The 20,579-nt window shown below is 35.3% G+C and overlaps 1 long non-coding RNA gene across 1 annotated transcript in view; it reads right to left on the minus strand.

The window, feature by feature from the left end:
- The window catches only part of LOC117284456, a 65,742-nt gene extending 49,089 nt beyond the window's left edge, over positions 1-16,653 (minus strand). Inside the window, exon 1 of the long non-coding RNA XR_004515552.1 lies at positions 16,589-16,653. This is a non-coding gene — a long non-coding RNA (uncharacterized LOC117284456). The remainder of the gene's footprint in view (positions 1-16,588) is intronic.
- Positions 16,654-20,579: the final 3,926 nt, after the last annotated feature.

Consider the following 20,579-nt stretch of genomic DNA (forward strand, 5'->3'; position numbering starts at 1 on the left):
AAAAAGGGAAAAGAAAAAAATGTGAGAGAATGAAAAGATGAAAATAAAGTGTTTGTAGATGGGGAGGGGAGGAGGGGGTGAAGGGGTGGCAGAGGTAAGGGGAAAAATGAGAATCAAGACTTGTCATGTAGAGGTACAAGATCCCAACAATGAATGTAACTGTACTGTATCCCTAAATGTACCAATAAACTCAATAAAAAAAAAAATGAACTGCTCTTGCTTATGAGAATTTAGTGGTTGCTTAATTCAAATAAATATAAGTGCATAGTTCAAATGATTAGTAGCTAGATTGCTTTGAACTGCTTAGCATAATAATATATCTGCGCCTAAGAGAACTTAAGGAGTAAGGATATTATTTTTCTCTACCTAAGAAGTGAGCTGTGGAGTGGCTGGGCTCCTCCATGAAGTCAGTGAGGATTCAGGCTCTTGCCATATTTAAAATCCCATCTTCAGAGTGACGATGATGTTATAACTCATGGTGGTCCAGGTGGTTGCGTCAGCTCCAAGCATCAAATCCTCACAAGCAACACCAATGTATGGAGTTGAACCTGCTTCAAAGATCTGCCCTCCATGCTCCATAGCTCTCACCAAGAAGACTTCCCTGCAGGTCCTCTGGGCCTGAGTGTGGCCCACCCAGGCCCTACTTGTGAGGGAAACTGAGAAAGTGAGTGATTTGCTTTTCAGCCTCCATCCAAGGTGCCAGCTCTGTCACAAAGGAAAAGGGGAAAGGATGGTTGTAGTTGCATGTGGTTTTAGTACATCCATAAAGCTGTGGCTGTGAGCTGGATTTCTATTGCTTAAAATGTCCTTGTTTAGCAATTTAAAATGAGATTAAATTCTGAAATATTTAGAGCAACATGTGAATACAGATTTATTGCCAAAAGTGACAATTTTATAAAAGGAAAGATTTCTTGATATACTTGAATCCTGTAATTACAGTTAGATGTTTTAATTTATGAACTTTTTAAAATCCAAAGCTTTCCAAAATGATAATACATCCTACTTCCAAGAAAGCTGTTGGAGAGAGAGAGAGAGAGAGAGAGAGAGAGAGAGAGAGAGAGAGAGAGAGAGAAACCATCACATCAAGTACCAGTTTTTAATAATTTTTCCTTACTTTTTCCAATTCCAGTTTATGTTCTTCATGTTCTTGCATTTTATATTCCTAACTAGGCTCCTCTGTTCCATTTTGCTGATAATCTGACTCTTCCCTTCTTCTGTTCTTCCCAATCATAAGAGAACAATGTAGATAGGGAAGACTGATCATATGTAACTCCAGAGAGTCAACAGGTCTTGTTGTTATTTGTTTGTTTGTTTGTTTTTCTTTATCTTGGCTTGGAAAATAAGATGGATAATTTTTAAACATAAAATATGGGTATTTTAAATTGCACCCTGACCTCCCCTGTTCTCAACTTCATATACTCTTCTTCATAGTTCTTGGCAGTTAAGCAAGAAGAATAAAGGCAACATAACAAGAAGACAAGGTAAACATAATCTGGTATGATAAGGTTGCCTTGTGAATTCGATAAGAGGTACAGACCATGCATGTGGCATGTGTGAAACTGCCATAGACTAAATGCCAGGAAAGCCTAAACTATTTGAGGTATCATTTGAAAAAGTGCTGATGGCCTCTGAAAATGTATGACTCATTTTCAAGTATCGTAATGAGGGGACTTGGAAAGAAGGAAGCACATTTGACAGTGTGTAAAATAATGTGGCATTTTCAAGTAAAAATGAAATGAAATTTTATCACAAAAACCTATTTATTGATGCAACATTTATTGAACATATACTTGTGCCAAGTAAAGTGTTTAGTGAAAATAAGTCAGTCCTTCAGTGTAAGTAGAAATGGTTTGGGGGAGGATTCCAATATACAAGCACAAACATTTTAGTAGCATGTGATGAAAATTATTCATTAAGCTAATGTCCTTTGAGCACCTCTTATGTGTTAGGACTAGGATAGAAAATTGACCATTAGGTTTAGCATAACGGTGGTTACTGTGACCTCCATAAGGACTATTTTGGTGGGATGGTATAGAAGAGGTTGAGTCATCTGTTCTAAAGAAACTTGAAAGTTTAGTGTAGAGTTGATGGTGACAGATGACATTTTGACAATGTTTTTTGGAAAGAAGAGTGGAAATAAGGAGTAGTAGCTGGAAGATCAAGGCAAAACTTTTGTTATTCCTGTTTATTTTTTTAAGACTAAGAATATTTTTATGTAATATCCAGAGTATGGATAAAAAGAGTTTAGCAAGATTAAATAGTCATTTTGAAAATAGATTTCAATAAGAATTAGTGGTTTCTTTGCATGTGGAAGGGACTAAAAAAGTAAGTGAAGAGAATGTCCATATTTCTAGTGTGGGAAAAGAACAATACACATTTAAAATTCTTTAATTTGCAAGAAGTAATTTTCTGATGTGTCCCTAATTGTAATATTTTAGAATGAATAATAAGATTTAGTAGGAGTTAACGATGATAATAATAACAGGTATGACTGTGATAATAAGGTAGTTAGCATTTATTGAATAATTTCACTGCAGCTAGCTAGATTCAGTATCCAACAATAGAGTATGCATTACTATTAACCCTGTTTTAGAGATTATGAGGCAGAAGCCCAGAAAGGTGAAGTGACTTCCCAAAGCTGTCAGAGCTTGTTAATGTCCAATCCAGGCATACTAATAAGAAAGTTCAGTTTATTCAAATCATCCTATTGACTCAAGTAAAAGTTTAGACAGATCTTTATTGGATGCAGAACTAAGCCAGGAAGTTGGGTCTTAAAATTCAGTCTGGTTTTCTCCTATCACTTTTATATCTTCATCAGACAAAGGCACTTGCTTAATCAACTGGAACTCGTGTCATCCAAATTCATTCTATTTCTGGTTCTACTTTCCTTGTTTCATTTCAGCTCTGATTGGATTTTAACTAGAGATTCATGAAATGACTTCAAATGTGGACAGACTCTATCCTGCTAGTGAAAAGGTATCTGTGTTTCTAACCAGAACAAAAGATAAGATATTAATCTAAGTTAGCATTTTCAAGTAAAGGCAGTCTCAGATGGCATTAGTTGATGGGCTCTAGGATGGGTTTAGCAGGATGGAATCCCATTGTAAGTCAAGTAGCATCTGTATAATATCTTCCAGGATATTTAGAATCCTATTTTTTCCTAAGTTCTCTAAGTGTTAGATTTACCACCTTTCCACCCTCCATGTACTCCCAAACGTTTCACATAAAATTAGGAATGTAGGTGCATAGCAAATATTTTTAAAATGCATTTTCTACTCCTGCATGTAACTCTCAACTTTATTGCTCTTTTAGGTATTGCACACATAATTCAGTAGGAACCTAATAGAATTGGAAACTGAGGTTGTTCTTAAACTTTTCTTGCAGGTTTTATATGTGTATTCTACATTTTACTTGAGTATTTTAATCTCAAGAACAAATGTGAGAACAAATAGCTTGCAAAAAGACTGCCAGTAGTGGTTAACAATTTTAAGGCTACTGATTTTAATTCTGATTCCACTAGTTATTGTGTGTGTGACCTAGGCCAAGTTACTTCAACATTCCATGAGTGGAGGCATATAATTTTATTAGTGGTTTCCTTGACCAGCTGAAATCTTTTAAAGTTTTAAAATAATATGGAATTTTATCAATTTATTATTTCCCTAATTATTTTTAACATGTTAATAATATATAAAGGCAATGTAAAAAGATATGAAGTATTACACTCCTGTCCAGCTGTCACTTTTTGGTAATAAGTCATCTGAGATGACATCTGTACCCAGGATTTTCTGAAGGAGAATAACAGGTCTCATTGCAAATCCAGTGGAATTCGTATTTTCTCCTGCATGTGTTTTGTTACTGTTCACTTTTGAGACTAATTATATTCATAATGGACATTTAGACTTTCAAATGCATGTAAATATTTTTAAAATGAAGAAAGGAAAAAGAGAGCCAAACAGGCAATCATTTCTGATATATCAGAACTATCATTCCATTTAGGAAGAATACAATTATAAGGAGAGAAAATAGAGAAAATATCGAGATGTTAAAAGATGAAGGTCACATATACGTATTTTCTCACATATCCATAATAGATTCATGTATATGAAATGAAGCTCCATCCTCACAACCTTGTCATCCCATAAAATACATTTCCTTTTTGCTGTTCCTCCCTCATCTTTCATTACAATTTGTTCATTTTGACAAGATCTTATTTGTATAAAAAAATGTTTAGTCCTTGGAGAAGGGAAATAAGAAGAATCTAGACTACAATTTGCTGCACCTGCTAAAAACTGGTAAGGAGCTCTAGGTCCATATAAAATAATCCCCTAGGCTAATTATTGGAAAATTAAACCACTTTAGCAAATCATACAAAAATCTTAGAGGCCAAAATAATATAGAAAAATGATTTGATTTTAATTTTGATTCTATTGTAGCATTCCATCATCACTGTGCTTCCTGTGGAAGGGTCCCCTCATCAGCTATTTCCCAAGCACTCTTTGGGCTTCTGTTTTGCTACTTGTTTGAGAATTGTGTTTTTTGCCAAAGGGACATATTACCTGGCCTTCTGCTGTTTTCACTCTTTCTGCTCCCTCTGAGTGACCTTTCCCGGCTTCCATAAGGTAGGCTGTGCATGTCTTGCCCACCCTTTCCTTGTCTTTTATTCCTTTCCTCTTCTCTAATAGTCTCCCTTCTGCTTTTGTCATCATGTATTTTGTAGATTCTACCAACCAGAAAAAACATGTGATATGTGACTTTTTTTAAAATTTGTTGAGTTTATTGGTACATTTTAGGTATATCATATGATGACATTCATCACTGGGAATTTGTACCTTTACACGATATATCTTTGTTCTTTCTTTTCCCCATTCCCCTGCCCTCCCTTCAACATCTTCACCCCTTCCTATTTACAAAGACTTTGTTTCTGTTTTTTCCTTTTATTATATTTTTTCCCTTTCCTAAGTCTTGTTTATTTTGCTTAATATGGTATCTTCAGTTCGAGTATTCTCCTTCAAATAATATGACTTCATTCTGAACTAAACTACCTGTTTATTTATCTACCTATCTTTATCTATTTCCATATCTAGCTATATGTAGCCTGGCTCCCTAACTTGACCAGTGTGAACTGTGCATGGTATCCTTCCTGTTGACTTTGTTAGTAATATCTTCCAGTGGGTATATTTTTTTCCATACCAACTGTTTCTATATTAGTTCTAGCTCTATAACTTATTTCTTGCCTAGATCATTCTAACACTGTCATCTGATCTGTTGCTTACATTAATCCAGAACTAAAGTCTTTAACATGCAAAATACAGCTATATTACCCTAGTTATATCCTTTATTTCTTTTGAGACCATTCAAAAATAAGCAATCTTGGCCTAGCACAATAGGTAGTGAATGACTTCTGTCCTCAGCTCTGATCTCATTTCCCTCCACTACAACTTCTCTTCACTCCAGCACTATGCATTTAGTTCTAGCTTTTCTCTGCATATGCCATGTCTCACTTTTGGTGCCATAAATGCTGACCCTACAGCCTTTCCTACCTAGATTGTTTTTAAATGTCAACTTGTGTTACCACCTCCTGAAAGTTCATGATGAGCAGGTTAATCTAATGAGGAACAGAAGCTTGGAATTTGGTTTCTGATAGCTCAACAAACACATAGTAAACACCAATATGTACTTCCTACCTTCCATCAATTTTTAGTTCAGTGAAGAAGGGAGAGAAGGAACTCAGCAAGAAACAAGGTAACCCAGCGGGTCAGAGCATATCTGACTATCAATAACTGCCTACACCTGCAGTGGCTGATGAACTCTGAAGGCCACTTAAACTCACAAATTTGTCCTTATCTTTTTATGTCAGAATAAAAGGATCCACCTAAAAAGACTATTATGAAGACTAAAAATTAAGAGATATTAGATTTTGACTCATAGGAAGTGCTAATCACACAGCAGTGGAGGGCATTAGTGATGATAACAGCAACTGCAGAGCCAGGAAGGACTGTACAGACAGGGGTGCTGATGAAAGCCCAGAGTAGGTCACACTGCTGCTCAAGGACAAGGGCAGTTACATAAACTTCACTCATAACAACGAGAGTAATACTAATGAAAATAAGTTGAGAATATTAAAAAAACAAGGTTTTGAAAACCTTTTAAGAATCTGGCATAATTTGTCATCTTAATTAACATAAATTTATACTGATTTTTCCTCTCCATGTTGTTATATCATGTAACTTGTTGGGACTTTGAAGACAGAAAACTGTAATCTTAATGTCATCTATGGAGTTTTTAATCACTCAAAATTTAGTTAGTATCTGGAAAACCTTGACTAATCAGAAAAAAATCGGAAGAGTTTCTACATTTAAAGTAATTGCCGCACATATGTGTCTTACCCATGCTCCAAGCAAACCTGAAAATTCCAATATGCAACCAACACTACTAAACACTGAAATGTCCAGTGTGGTGCTAGATATTTCTGAGATGACTGAGATGTCATAGAGAATGATTCTATAGAGACATAAAAGAATAACATAGCCATCTTTGAATCTAAAACTTACAACTGTCACAGGGAGGAATCTCATGAAAGTGTCTACAATAAATTTAAGAGATGCTTCAAGGACGATCCCAGTCATGAATGACTGTAGACTGCAAACATTATTCTAGAAATACTGAGTCATGCTATCTAGTATCTGATATTCAAAGATAGACTGCAGAAAAATGGTAACTGGAAAAAAAGGACAGTTGTTGCTGTTTTAGCTCAATTTCTGTTGCTGTAACAAAAATCCAAAGATTAGGTAATCTATTAAAGATAGAGATTAATTTAACTCACTGTTCCAAAAACTGAGAAGTTTAAGGGTGTGATGTTACCATTAAGTATAGTCCTTCTTCCTGAGTCATAACATGGAAATGGGCATCATATTAGGAGAAAGAACAAGCTTGCCAGAAAGAGCTCACTTTTATAATACAACCACTACTATAGTAATCCATTAACCTATGAATGGATTAACACATTCACAGGGTCAGAATCCTCATGACCCAATCACCTCTCAAAATTTCCTACCCCTCAATGTTATTTAATTGGGGGCCAGTTTCCAAAACATGAACTTTTGCAGGATACATTCAAACAACAGAAGTTTCTATCTCACACATCTGTACATTAGAGGAATTTAATAAATATACACTGATGTAAAGAAAAATAGTGCTGTTTAGGACAATCATCCTAGCACCTCCACTTCTTATACCTAACATATTTGAATATATTAGGAATGAGTGCTTGCATTGCTGGATAGCTCTGGATCACAATTGGGACATGATGTTTAGTTTATCTCAGGTACATGTTCTTTAAAATCACAAAGTTGGTTGCATATTAAGATAATCTTGAATTATTTAGTTTATTCACTGACTAGTCCTTAACCAGTGATTACATGCCATGTACTATGTTAGACCTTAGGAAAATTCTGACATAAATACTTTCCTGTTCATACCCTCAAGCTGCTCATTGTCTATTGAAGAAGACAAAGTTACTTATAAAGTGATAACAAAGTTCTAGGGAATTCCAAGGATTGAAGTCACTAACTTTACTCTGGTATACTTTCAGAATGCTTTCCCATATCTTTGAATTTAATCTGAAGAATTTATAAAAAAATATGCCTAAGAATGTAGCATTCCATGCATTGGCAAAAGATGTATCAAAATTTGAGGACATACAATAGGCTTTTGTATTTGGGGATGTTTAATGGGGCTGGAGAGCAGAATGCACATAAAAAGATGATTAAATACTGAGTCTGGGAAGGCAAGAATGGACTAAATTATGAAGAGTTCTGAATACTATTCATGATTTTGATTGCACACACTTTCTACTGGAGAGGAAGATTGACTAGAAAAGGTAGACATCACTATTTATTATTTTTTCTTTCTTTCCTATTGTTTGAGACAGGGTGTCATTATTAATTCATGCTGGCCTTGGACTCACTATGTAGCCTACTTTTGTCTTAAACTTGAGGCAGTCCTCCTTCTTCAGCCTCCTAAGTGCTGGGATTACAGGCTTGTACCACCATACCCAGCCAGAAACCACTGTTTAGTAGATTTATGAGGATGACCTAGATAATGTTGGATACAGTCTGAACTAGGAGAAAGTGGTCCTGAGAGATGAAAAACCTGAGTATCATCTGGAGGCCTTCTTGCCTTAGAGTTTAACTGATATAACCTTGTCCCATAACTGAATTCCATTCTTGCCACCGTTGGAAATCTAAGTTCTGCCCTGAGACATGGAGGAATGGAAAGTCTCGCATTCACCTGGACTCTCTTACCTGTTTAATTGCCATCACCAAGTTTTTCTCAGCCCAGATGCTGATAAATTTACTAAGTTTAATTTGAGTTATTTTTAGAAGAATGATATTGTTTGTTCATTATAAACAGAATGGCGAGGCTTAGGCTTTTTGTCTAGGCCTTTCACTTGCTAGTGAGTCAGCATGTTATGTGGCCTGCACAGGCACAGTAAATATGCAAACAAGTATTCTGTTATATAACTTTTTGGCAACTTGCTGGCTTGTATGAATCATATATAAGTCAGTGAGGGTTTTCACTGAAACTTCTGCATCTTGATAGGTGGCAGAACAGTCATCATTTGGCACCCAGAACTAACCACTTGATTCACACCTTTTTTCTCTTCCTTCTATCATTACTTCTTATTCCCCCTTAGCCCAATTCTCCAGTAAAAGATACAAACATTTCTCATTTTCCTTTGCAGGACTAACAAGATCCTTCAGCTTATATAAAATCCTGTCATCGAACATTTGTTGAGTAGTTCTCAATGTTTGGCCTTGTTATCAGGGAGGAACTGAGCATACTGAATAAAAACAAACCTCATATCTGTCCTAGAGCTTACAATCTGGGTAGAGAGTTTAATCAAATGAACACAGTTACATGGATTACTGCAAATAAAAACCCCTATAGGGGAGGAGCCTCCATGCTGTGAGCAGGGCCAGAGAAGTTCCCATGTGATGTCTGAGCTGGAATCTGAAGGGCAAGAAAGAAGCTAGTAGGATGGGCACGTGGAGCGAGAAGCTCTGCTATGAAAGCTGCTTGCTGAAATCAAAGAACAAAAGATAAAACTAGAATCTGCTTGCAAACCGTCAAGCCCCCAAATCATCTTTTTCAGTATTTAAAGGCCTTATGTTCCTACCTCAAAACTCTTATTCAAAGGGTTAGCATCAACCTCATTCAAAGAGATTCCCTAGATGATGTCTTGGAAGAAATAGTTCCTCACTTTTTCCATAAGGAAGGGCTGACTTGGACAACATATGCCAAATTCTTGAAGATTTCAACAAAAATGTGCTAACTACCAATTATGTGGTGAGCCTACCATTCCAGGAGACATAAAAGTAAGAAAAATAGACTTAAATCACTGCCCTCACAGAACATAGGAACAACAACAACAACAACAAACCCACGAAAACAGTGAATGTTATAGTCTGGATCTTAAAAGCCCCTCCTCAAAGGCCTATAAAATATTAGTTGCCAGCCTGAGGCACTATTGAGAGGTGATAGAATTTTTGAAGAGTTGGAGCCTAATGGAAGAAAGTTACACCAATAAATGTGTGTCCTAGAAGGGTATTTTGAGTCCCAGCTCCTTTGATTTTTGTCTCTCTTTTTGCTTCTCAGCTGCCATGCGGTGAGCAGCAGTGCTCCACCATTTGCTCCTCACTGTGATATTCTACTTTCCATAGCCTAGAAGCCAGCTGATCCATGGGTTGAAACCTCTGAAATCATGAGCCAAAATAAACTTTACCTCCCTCTAACTTGATTTTCCAGCATTTCATCACAGCAATGAAAAGCTGATTAATAAGGTTAAAAAAGATAAATAAATTGAATGCACATTTTGAAGGAGAGTAATAAGTGCTAAGGTAACAAAAAAAAAGTGAAAGAAAAGTACATAAAGTTTTATGGTATAAGGCTAATTCTACACATAGTATCCAAAAGAGGCTACCTTGTCTGCAAAAGTGACTTTTGAATAAAGGCTTAAAAGAACTGGGGGAGCTCTCCAGACACTTTGCAGTCAGAATAGCAAGCTTTTTGGAAAGAGGGAAGGGAGCAGGGTTACTGGGCAGGAAGCGGAATACCTGGGCTTTTGGAGGATGGGAAAGGAGAAAAGTGTAAGAACTTGAGGGGAAGGCTGAAAAGTTAGCACCAGTGGCTATCTTTCCAGTGCTTCTTATTCTGTACAAGAACTGTACCGCTTTTATAAGAAAGAAAGAATGCTGCTAGAAGATTCTGCATTAAGGAAAGACCTGAAATGATTCTACTTTTTCAAAGGCCATAGCTGAACTGTGTGTAATTAAGGGGAGTCTCTTAAGTAAACTCACATGGAACTTTCTGACTCCATCTAAATGAAGAACATCTAGATGCCTTTTTACTCAAAAAGAAGGAAAAACAATCCCTGAAGAACACCTGGATAAATCATAAATTTAGCAAAAATAAGAGAGGCTCAGAACTTCTTGAGGCAGAAGGTACTGGAGAAAACACAAGAGACTATAATTTATAGCAAACTCCTCTCCCAAGGATTAATTTTGAAGTTGACTTTAAAGTCTTCATACTTACGTTTGCCTGCTCTTTGTCTTTCTGCTTTGGGCAGCTGCCCCGTATAACCTGTCCAGTGTGTAAAATGTGAGGAACTGCATGTAGGGAAACTAAGCAGTAAACAGAAATTATCACTGTTTTTAGACATTTTGTGATTAAGTGATTAAGATCTGATATGCCACCTGGTTCCCCATTGTAAGAAGGCACCCTCCGATCTGTGGGAAGGGCCCCTGTAAGACTGGGAACACCCCTCAACCGCCTTTATAAACCACACATAACATCACTTTCCCAGCAAGATGGACTTTGGACAGGACTCCTCCATCTTTTTGTTTAGTTGGCCCCTTGAATAGTCGTATTGCTTGTCTCAGCGCTCTGTTTCTCGACTTGGCTGCTGTGCTGTGTGGTGAGCAGCCAGCTTGGGTCATGGAATCACAAAAGCATTTGTGAATGAATTACTGAAATGTAGAAGAGAGAGCAAAGATAAAGCCTGTCCATGGAGTAGATTGTGCAAACCTCTGGGGAGGAAGTTGAGTTAGAAGAAACCAAGTTTCTGGTTCTCTCTCAATCATCAGTCATTTCTCATTTTTAGTTTTTGGATCTTTGGTCATCTTTTAGATGAATACTCGAAATTGCTTTTGTGATTGTACTTCACCGGCAAATAGGAGACACTAATTCCAGAAAATAGGAATAGTAATATTTCGCTACTTACCTATTCATTTCACTTTAAACATTTTCTTTTCCTCTGAGATTAGTGAATGAGAGAAGTGCACATGAGAATGTACCAGAATAGTGTATTGGCCCTGAAATGAGTGTCCCCAAAAGATGTTGGCTTGGAAGGCTAGAGAACCTGTGCTTTGGGCTCAGTGTGGAGCCAAAGTAAAGGTAATTTTGCAGTTAAGTCTGGAGATCTTAAGTCATTTTAGCAAAACCCATTGCACGAGTCTTCTCCTGTGTGCTGTGGCTCTGTCAGGTGGAAGGTCTCAGATATTTTTGTACAGATTTTATAATATTTTAAGTGTGACTTCAAGTGAAGGATAAATCTTTACACAAACTTGGATTACATTTTTACGATAGAGAATTGTCTCCTGAATTATATGTTATATAATGAAGTGCACTCTTGATGTGATTAAACCTCCTTAATTCACAGATAAATGTTACTTTTCATATCATTGAACACTTAAGGGCCTCTAAATGAACTAAAGCTAGAATGTTATGATTTTCCTTACAACTGAATTTAACTTGCCCTTTGTAGAAAAGCAGGCCTGACAAGGCATTTGAAGGCCTCCTGCAAATGTTAAAACCTGCTTATTGTTGATAAAGGAATTTCAGAAATCATATTAAGTATATCAGGAGGCTGCAAAAAGAAAACAAGAGTATTAAATCAACACTTAATAAAAATCACCTCCTAATTCAGTTCATAAAACTCATGGCCCACATATTATGAGATAACATATTTAATCATCAAAAAGTGAATTAGATAACCAAAGTTTTAATCATCTGCCAGTCACATAAAACACAGATATATTAATTTCTCTATCAAAATGTATGATTCAAATCACAATTTTTCTTTGTACTTATATGATCTATAAATCAGGTTTGTTTGTCTTTCTAATTACTGATTGATGATTTTTATGTAAGGCTGGTTAGTTTTAAAACCACTGTGAATAATAAGATATTTTCATGATAAAAATGAAGGTGAAGCATAGAGATAAAAAAAAGTAATATATCCCAAACAAATAATGATACTTTAGAGCATGATAATCTTCAAAAAGTGGTCATTGTGGTGTCTGATAAAGATTTGTGTCTCCCAAATTTCAATGGATTTTTATACAACTCTAAATTTTTACAGAATTTTAGAAACTCTCTTGAAAAATTTTCTCAACTGTCAAAAGGATCATTATTGCCTTCCTCTAAGTTCATTTTGTCTATAGAAGTTTAGAAAAGATTTCATAAGTGTATATTTTTCTAGTAAGAGCTTTTTGAGGGTTCTTAAAACATGAATTTAGGGCTGGGGATTTGGCTCAATGGTCTGCTGCCTGCCTCGCAAGTGCAAGGACACAAGTTCAATCCCCAGTACCAAAAACAAAACAAAACAAAACACATGAATTTATTCATACATACACAACACTTAAGTAAATTCACTGACTATCAGCCAGATGTGGTGGCTCATGCCTGTAATCCTAGCACTCAGAAGTCCAAGCTAGTAGGACTAAGAGTTCAAGGACAGTCTGAGCTTCATAGCAAGTTTGAGACTAGCCTGGCTACATAGAGAGACCCTGTCTCAGAAAACAAACAGATTCACTGAAAATCTACCGTTTGCGAGATGGTGAGAGGTGTTAGGGATTTAAAGGAGGAGAATTTTAATTTTCTCAGGGTTTGGCCCATGATAGGCTGGCTAACAGGCAAAGACATCATGACAGAAATATGCGTCGGAGCAAAGTTGTTTAGTTCATCATAGCCTGAAAACAGACAAAGGAAAGGGGCCAGATTGGAAAGGGTGAGGAACCAGAGAGAAACCCCGAGGCCACGCCTACATAACTTAACCAAACACATCTAGAAACTCACTTTACCAGCCTTGGGCTGAATACCAAAGCCAATGTAGTTGAAACTCCACCCTACCACCACCATGAGCTTACCGTATATGGGGTGGTGGGCAGAAAAAATTACCTGCAATATGACGCGGGAGACAATGCCTGGAATTATTCCAACACTACCTGGAATAATAGCGGAGGTCAAGAAGAGCTTCCGCAAGAATGATAAAGATGCTTTGAGCTGAGTCTTTAAGGATAAATAGAAATCAACAGGCAATCTAAGCAAAAAGGTTCAAGGAAGGAAGAGCATTTGCAGTATAGGAAAGAGCCTATTAAAATGGTGCTTTATACCAGAAAATAATTTTAAGATCATCAAGTTTACATTCTATAATTCATAGATGACATTGAAGGTCAGGAAGAGGCAGAGTGGTTTGTTGCAGTTCTTCTACCCCTCTTCCTTGGACAACTCTAATTTATTCTTCTGACATCAATTTAAATTTCACTTTACTTCTAGGAACATCCCAAAATACCTTTAATCCAAATACCCTGAACCTTTTCTCTCCTTCCTCTTTTATAAGACATGTGCCCCTCATTGTAACTGATGCTTTTTACTATTTTAAGTGTTTGGTAAGGCTAAAACCCTGCTCACAAGGATCTATAATTCTGTAGATGTTCACTTAATTCACAAATTAAAATATACATGAATCTCCTTTATCTCAACTTTTTTTCTAAAAATCCATTGAATGTTTTTTTTCAGTTTATTACTGAAATCAAATATCCAGAAACATTAAATTATCAACAGACACAGTTGTATTTTTCAACATACCACAAAGTACTATTACTGTAACATATTTAGATGGTAGCAATAATATTTTATCATTTCCATATGCTTCTACATAAGACAATTGGCCCTAATAGAGCAGGACTTGAAATTCCACTGGTTAAAAAAGAAGATCTGTTTATCATAGATTATGCAAGTGTCTTTCTATCTCCAGTGCAAACTGAAATTTAATTGTTATGAATCATATTTCTTACAATAACCCATGTGGGTGGCAAAAAGAAGGAAAAACATAAAGAAAATAAGCACAAGGTTCTAGGAGTTCTATAAACTGAAAAGCTTATTCAGGGCCATTTAGAGACTTGTTCCAATGTGCATAAAAGATGGTTTCTGAATATAATTCTAGGTAATTTAGTGAAAAGTTTTATAAAAATAAAAGTAACAGTATTTTATTTTCTGTAATAGAAATACAATATCATAAATCAACACAAGTAAAATTCAAGGTGTATTTTGTTTTTTGTTTTTTTTTTTTTTTGGTACCCAGGATTGAACTCAGGTCCTTTCACTTGTGAGGCAGGTGGCGGAATCACTGAGTTAGATCACCAGCCTCAAAGTGCATAATTAACAGATGATGATACTAGAACAATTTTATTTTATTAAAATAGACAAGTGTATCTCTTCTGCTTTCTCCTGAAAGTTGAATACTCCCTGGTACTCTGTCCTTAATGCTCCCTATGAGAATTCTAAAGATGGAATGAGCATCGAGAAGAATACTTGGCTACAGTTTGAATTATTTTGCATGATGCAGTACCTCAGACGTGGCAAGTTCAAAACTGAATTAAACCATTTAATACCTTTTTGTTAAAAAAAATCCTCTCTTTGCAAAATAGTTTCTTCGGTTGACAATTGTCCTTTTGTAAATGGAATAATTATTCTCATACTTACAAACTTTTAATTCATTTTAAATTTTTTTCTGAATCTTTCAAACTTTTAATTTGTTCTTCTTTCTGACTGTACCATTTTAAGACTTTGTGCTGTTTTTCCTGAAATACTTCTTGACCAATTCCTTCCATTGCTGTCTCTGACAGAGTTTAAGGGCTCTGGTTTCCTGCATCCTGAGCAATCTCACATGCTGTTTCTTTCCATCCTGCAGGCAAATGCCAAATTGATCTTTCGAAAGTAGAGTTCTGATTAATCATTCTCTCTCTCTTTTTTTAAACTTTCACTTGCCTCTTGAATGAGGAATTTAATTAAAGCTCAATAGCATCTTGACCACAGTCAACTTGCTCCAGCGTTTACCACTCCTAGTTCTTATGGGTGTCCAATACCAGCCACATTTCATCATCCGCTATTCTCAAGCCCAATCTAATCTTGCTACCAAAACCTGCTCAATTAGCTCTTTCTTAGTCGCCCCAGCCCACAATATTTGCTATGAACTATGAGATACCTTCGACACTGAGGATTTCTACTGAAATTTTTAAAATTTTCATAATAGTAATGAATAGCAGAAAATAATTTACGAATTTCACAGTTTATGTAATTAATCTGGAAATATTCTCTGGTTACCTTATATAGAGAATTCATGGTGTTAGTTGCTGGGAATAGAAACACTTTTGCAATCATGATATTTACCCTGAACTAAGATTTAAAAGACATTAAATGACTTGGCCCAAACCAAAAAATGACTGAATTAAAAATGACTGATTAAATTAAAGTTTCTTTGGATTCAAATTTTGTGCTTAGTGACTTAGAAGAGTTCAGAGGGTGCTGACCATATATGGAAAAGTGGTTTCCAGCTACTCAGCATTTCTTTCTTCAGGTGCCCTATTTTTCAGGTAATTCTGATACGTTTGAAATTTGTGTATGTATTAGAGGGGGAGGGACAATGGATTGACAGGTAATTGAGGTGACTGGGAGAGTTAGAAAAGATTTGCAGATGTTTTTGATTTTTCATCCCCCTGGGTGACAACCACTATATTAAAAATATATAGAAAAGCTCCTGCATTATTTTGTATGTAATTGGTTTATATATTCAGCACATATTACACTGATTATAGTTTTTCCGCTTCTCTAAGGAGGAAGGAAAGTCACACTGACTAACTGAATACTGAATCTTGCTAGGCACTTTTTGTGTATGCTCATTCTCATTGCAATCACTGCGGAAAGTCATTTTTATCCGGTGTTTCATATATTTAAAAAAAGAGAGAGACCCAGCTGGCAAAGGGAGAAAATAGAATCTGAACCTGGTCTGTGTTCCCAAAGTCCTCTCCTTTATACCATGCAGCCTCCTTTTCTGTATTAGAATGTGGACTCCATAAAGGCAGAGAGACCGTGTTTTTCTTCTAGCCCCTACAGCATTTAACTCAATGCCTTACACAGAATATTCTCTACATACATTTGTCTAAGGAATGAAGAACCAAAGCGGACCAAGAAACAGTTCTTTGTTCAGGGAAATCAAATGAGCATCAATATATAAGAATAAATAAGCCATCTGAAATTATAATGTCAGACACATTATTACATTTCACAGTTTTTCACAATTTGCACATTCCTATTGATCCATGAAGTAATTTAATTACATAGATTATTGCATTACGATATAGTTTGGTATTGCCATTTTCCCCAGCATGTTGTTAGAAGGAGATAAATTCTTTCTCAGAAAGGAAATATATTACAGAAGAGCCTAAATAAAGATGAAAGGACTTACATTTAGCTTCGCCATCTCCAGGACAGTCCTGGCAAGTTCCCTGCAGCATCCTTTAATGATTTGTCTGGAGCAGTTTAAAATATTCCAAGCAAAGTAGCTTCAATCCAATATTAAGGAACACTTTAAAGAAACAGTTTAATGGAAAACTGTTCTGGATAATTTCTTTACTTCTTTTTTTGGAATATATTCTAATAGTTGTCCTTTTTAGAGTTTTAAAAGAAATTACAACTTCAAAAATGCCTTTGTAATACATTTCACATTTACTTTTTTCTAGTATAAATAGAAAAATATTAGTTTTTTTCCCTTATTCATTCTAAAAGGAATTTTATCATTATTGAAATTTGACCTCTTTAGTCATATATAATTATATCCTTTAATTATAAACATAGCAAGTTTTGTGTAATAGTCAACCTTTAAAAAGCATTGCCTATTTAATTTTATCCTCCCTTGAAGATACATAGCACTGCTTGGACTCTCTGATTTCAATTCACAGAAACATTTGCCTAAAGAGTTTGTAAGGAGCAATAGGGAAATGAAGAAAAGGAAACCCTTTTCCTTTACAGGGAAAACTCACAGAGAACTTAATTTTCAAAATATACATAGTTGATTTATAGTATATTTGTAGTATATTTAAAGCAGTTACCCATCCCCCTTGTTAGTTGTCATGGAGGTGGGTGGATGGACACTTAAGCTTGTCTTAGTGTCTCTTTGGCTCTAGATTTACTGTTTTCACAGGACATGATGCTTCCCAGTGATTCATGATTTCTGAAATCCTAACTCATTACTTTTGCCCACTGGCTTGTCTCTGCGTTTCCTGAGACTTCAGTTTGGCCTATTGCCAGTGCAGTTCTTTCTGTCCATGTGTCAGGCTACCTGATGGGGTTGATTTCATATTAGGCATGAATCTCTGACACAGAAACCCAAGGGTTAATACACTTGGACTCAACTTCTTATCCAGAACTAGGCCAGAACTATGTGTAGTATTCAAGACTATACTCCACTTCCCCAAGTACATTTTTATATTATTTTAATATGATAAATGTGAAAATAAATTCTAAATTGTATGACTTGCTCATATCTGGAGGTATATTCATATTCATATTAGTTTTTCCTGAAACTTACATTAATGATGATGCAACTATCTCACTTAATGAAGCTATGCTATGCATATTTATTTGATCTTATTTTGTTTTTGTTGTTGTTGTTGTTGTTGTTGTTGTTTTTGGTACTAGATATTGAACTCGGGACCCTGGGCTTGTGAAGCAGGCGGCAGAACCACTGAGCTAAATTCCGGCCCTATTTGATCTTACTTAATTTCATAAATGACCCCAATAACTCATTAATCTTTCTGATCTTAAGTTTCTTCATTTGTAATACTGGAACCTTACATATTTGTTAGATTAAATGAGATGATAAGATCATCATGATGTTCCAAGTAGCTAATAATTTATAATTATTACTCTTAGAGTAGTATTGGAAGCATTTGTATTTTATAATATACTTTTTGGCGAAAACTGTCTACCTCCTTTCTTCTGTTTAGTTGTCTCAATTAATTTTATTTAAGTGTATTTCAATTTCTGAAAGTTCTTTCCGATTATTCATAGCGATAATAATGAGAAAGAAACTGAGGAGGAGGATGATAGCTAAGATTGATTAACAGTAATCTACTAAGTACTTCACCTACATCATTGAATTTTTATAACATCTTTTAAGATGCACAATATTATCACTTATAGATGAAGAACCCGAAGCTCAGAGAGGTTAAGTCAGAAAGTATCTAAGATTGAGGTCTGTCTGACACAAGTTCAGACTTGGTGAGATATTTACTATTTTCTATGACAGAATCTACTCAATAATCATAGAGCCCATTATCATCAATCACTATCTTATCACCATAGTGACAATGATTATTCTAACAGGTGTTTGTCTTACTCCTCTGACTTTTTTTTCCTCATTAAGTTTATTGGTACATTTTAGGCATACAGTACAGTTACATTCATTATTGGGATCTTGTACCTTTACATGACAAGTCTTGGTTCTCATTTTTACCCTTGTCCCTGCCCTCCCTTCACCCACTCCTCCCCTCCTTATTTGAAAACGTTTTATTTCCATTTTTTCATTTTCTACTATTTTTTTCTTTCCTTTATTACATTTGCCCTACCCTTCCCACGTTTCCTACACCTTTAGCCCTTTTCTTCCCATTTCACATTGTCAGTTATCTCAGTAGGATCTTATGTACTATTATAGTTTATTCACACCAGAGAAACTATTCGGTATTTACACACGTGTGACTTATTTATTTCACTTAGGAGTTACTCATCTGACTTATACCTGGATCATCCCCCGCCTTCTCTGTCTCTTATCAATTTGATTTCTGGTTTCTTTGTGTGTTTTTACATAGAACTAGAAGGCAAACTCCTTATTCCTCTGGCAAATAAGCTTTGAGGATATAGGACCAAAAAAGTAGTAATATGACCATGTTTCCAGTCTGAGAAAGAACTGCCAGCAGCAGAAGTAGACTAGGGTGGGAACTGACAGACGTGACTACTTCATATTCTTGGTTTCTGTTCCTAAATTAGCTGCACATCCATTTCTGAATGCTTTGAGTAGAATAGATTTATCAAGATACAGCCTTCACCAATTCAGAAAACCTAGTTCAAGTTCTGCTGCTTCCCAGCAAAGCATTTAGACTAATAAAATGCTAAACCTGGTAAAATGAAGAGATACAGAGTACAAGAGTAAATAATGTGTAAAAATAATTAGGATAAAAATAAACAAGCAAAAATAAATGTAATTGGAGATATAGAAAAGATTTAGTGAAAAAATTAAAAATTGTGGATGAGAAAATAATCGTTTGCAGAATGTGGGGATGCACACCTGTAATCCCAGCACTCTGGAGGCTGAAGCATAATTCCTGTGAGTTTGAGGTCAGCTCAGCTTACCTAGCAAGTTCAAGGACACCCTGAACTACACAGAGACACCATTTGGCCGAAAGAACAAAAACAAAGACAAAAAAACATTTAAATAATAGTAAAATTTTAAGAATTAAAACTTTTATGATTTTGTAAGTGAAATGCTTGTTTCTATAACAAGGGTATAAATTCATTTCAGAATGGTTACGGCTGGTACTAAATTTCAAATCTTATTTTTTAATTATTTTTGTACAATCATTTACTTATTCATCCATGAATTACTATTTATTTTGTCTTTTCTGCTAGCCAGAATATAAAAATGGGTATGACACAATCACTGCCCTCTTAGAATTCACAGTTTTGAAAACAGAATTATAGTACAGCCTGCCATAGTAGCAATGAGGAAGAACTGATTCTATTGCCAATTTAAAAAAAAATCCACAAATTCTTCCCGTGACATGCAAAATAAAAAAATAATAAATGCAAAGAAGACTAATAAAGTTGTCTCTACAAAAACTATAAAAGCAAAAAGAAACCACATTCTAGAAAATATTTACCACACAAATGGTCAGTGCACCTATCATACAAGTGAACCTCACACAAAAGAAACTAACAATAAGATGGGCCAATGTCTACATAAGGCTGTTCAAAGAATAAGAGTTGAAAGTAATAAACAAGAAGAGAAATATGCCACATATACTAGAGAAACAGAAATTAAGAAAAAATTATGTAATTTTTAAATAACAGGTTGGAAAGGATTTAAAAGATTGATACCTCTAATTGCCTTCTGTGAAAATGTAAAAGTTTTACATACGCTTAGGACATTGGTTCAAACTTTTGGATATCAATATTAGAGATGTAACCCAGCAAATAATTTATATTTAACTCAACTTAAATGCAAAATGATAATTATAATACCACATGTAATAATATAACATTAGACTCAACTAAGATATCTAATAATAGAGAACTATGTTAAAAAATAGTGTATACATTGAAAGATATACATGGGGTTATTTGCAAAGCCAAAGAATACCAAACAAACTGGTATCAGCAGCTACCTCTGTGAAGGCATTAAG

The sequence above is a fragment of the Fukomys damarensis genome, unplaced genomic scaffold, assembly GCF_012274545.1.
Source record: "Fukomys damarensis isolate Sample0158 unplaced genomic scaffold, DMR_v1.0_HiC HiC_scaffold_5, whole genome shotgun sequence".
In the NCBI taxonomy this organism is placed as follows: Eukaryota; Metazoa; Chordata; class Mammalia; order Rodentia; family Bathyergidae; genus Fukomys; species Fukomys damarensis.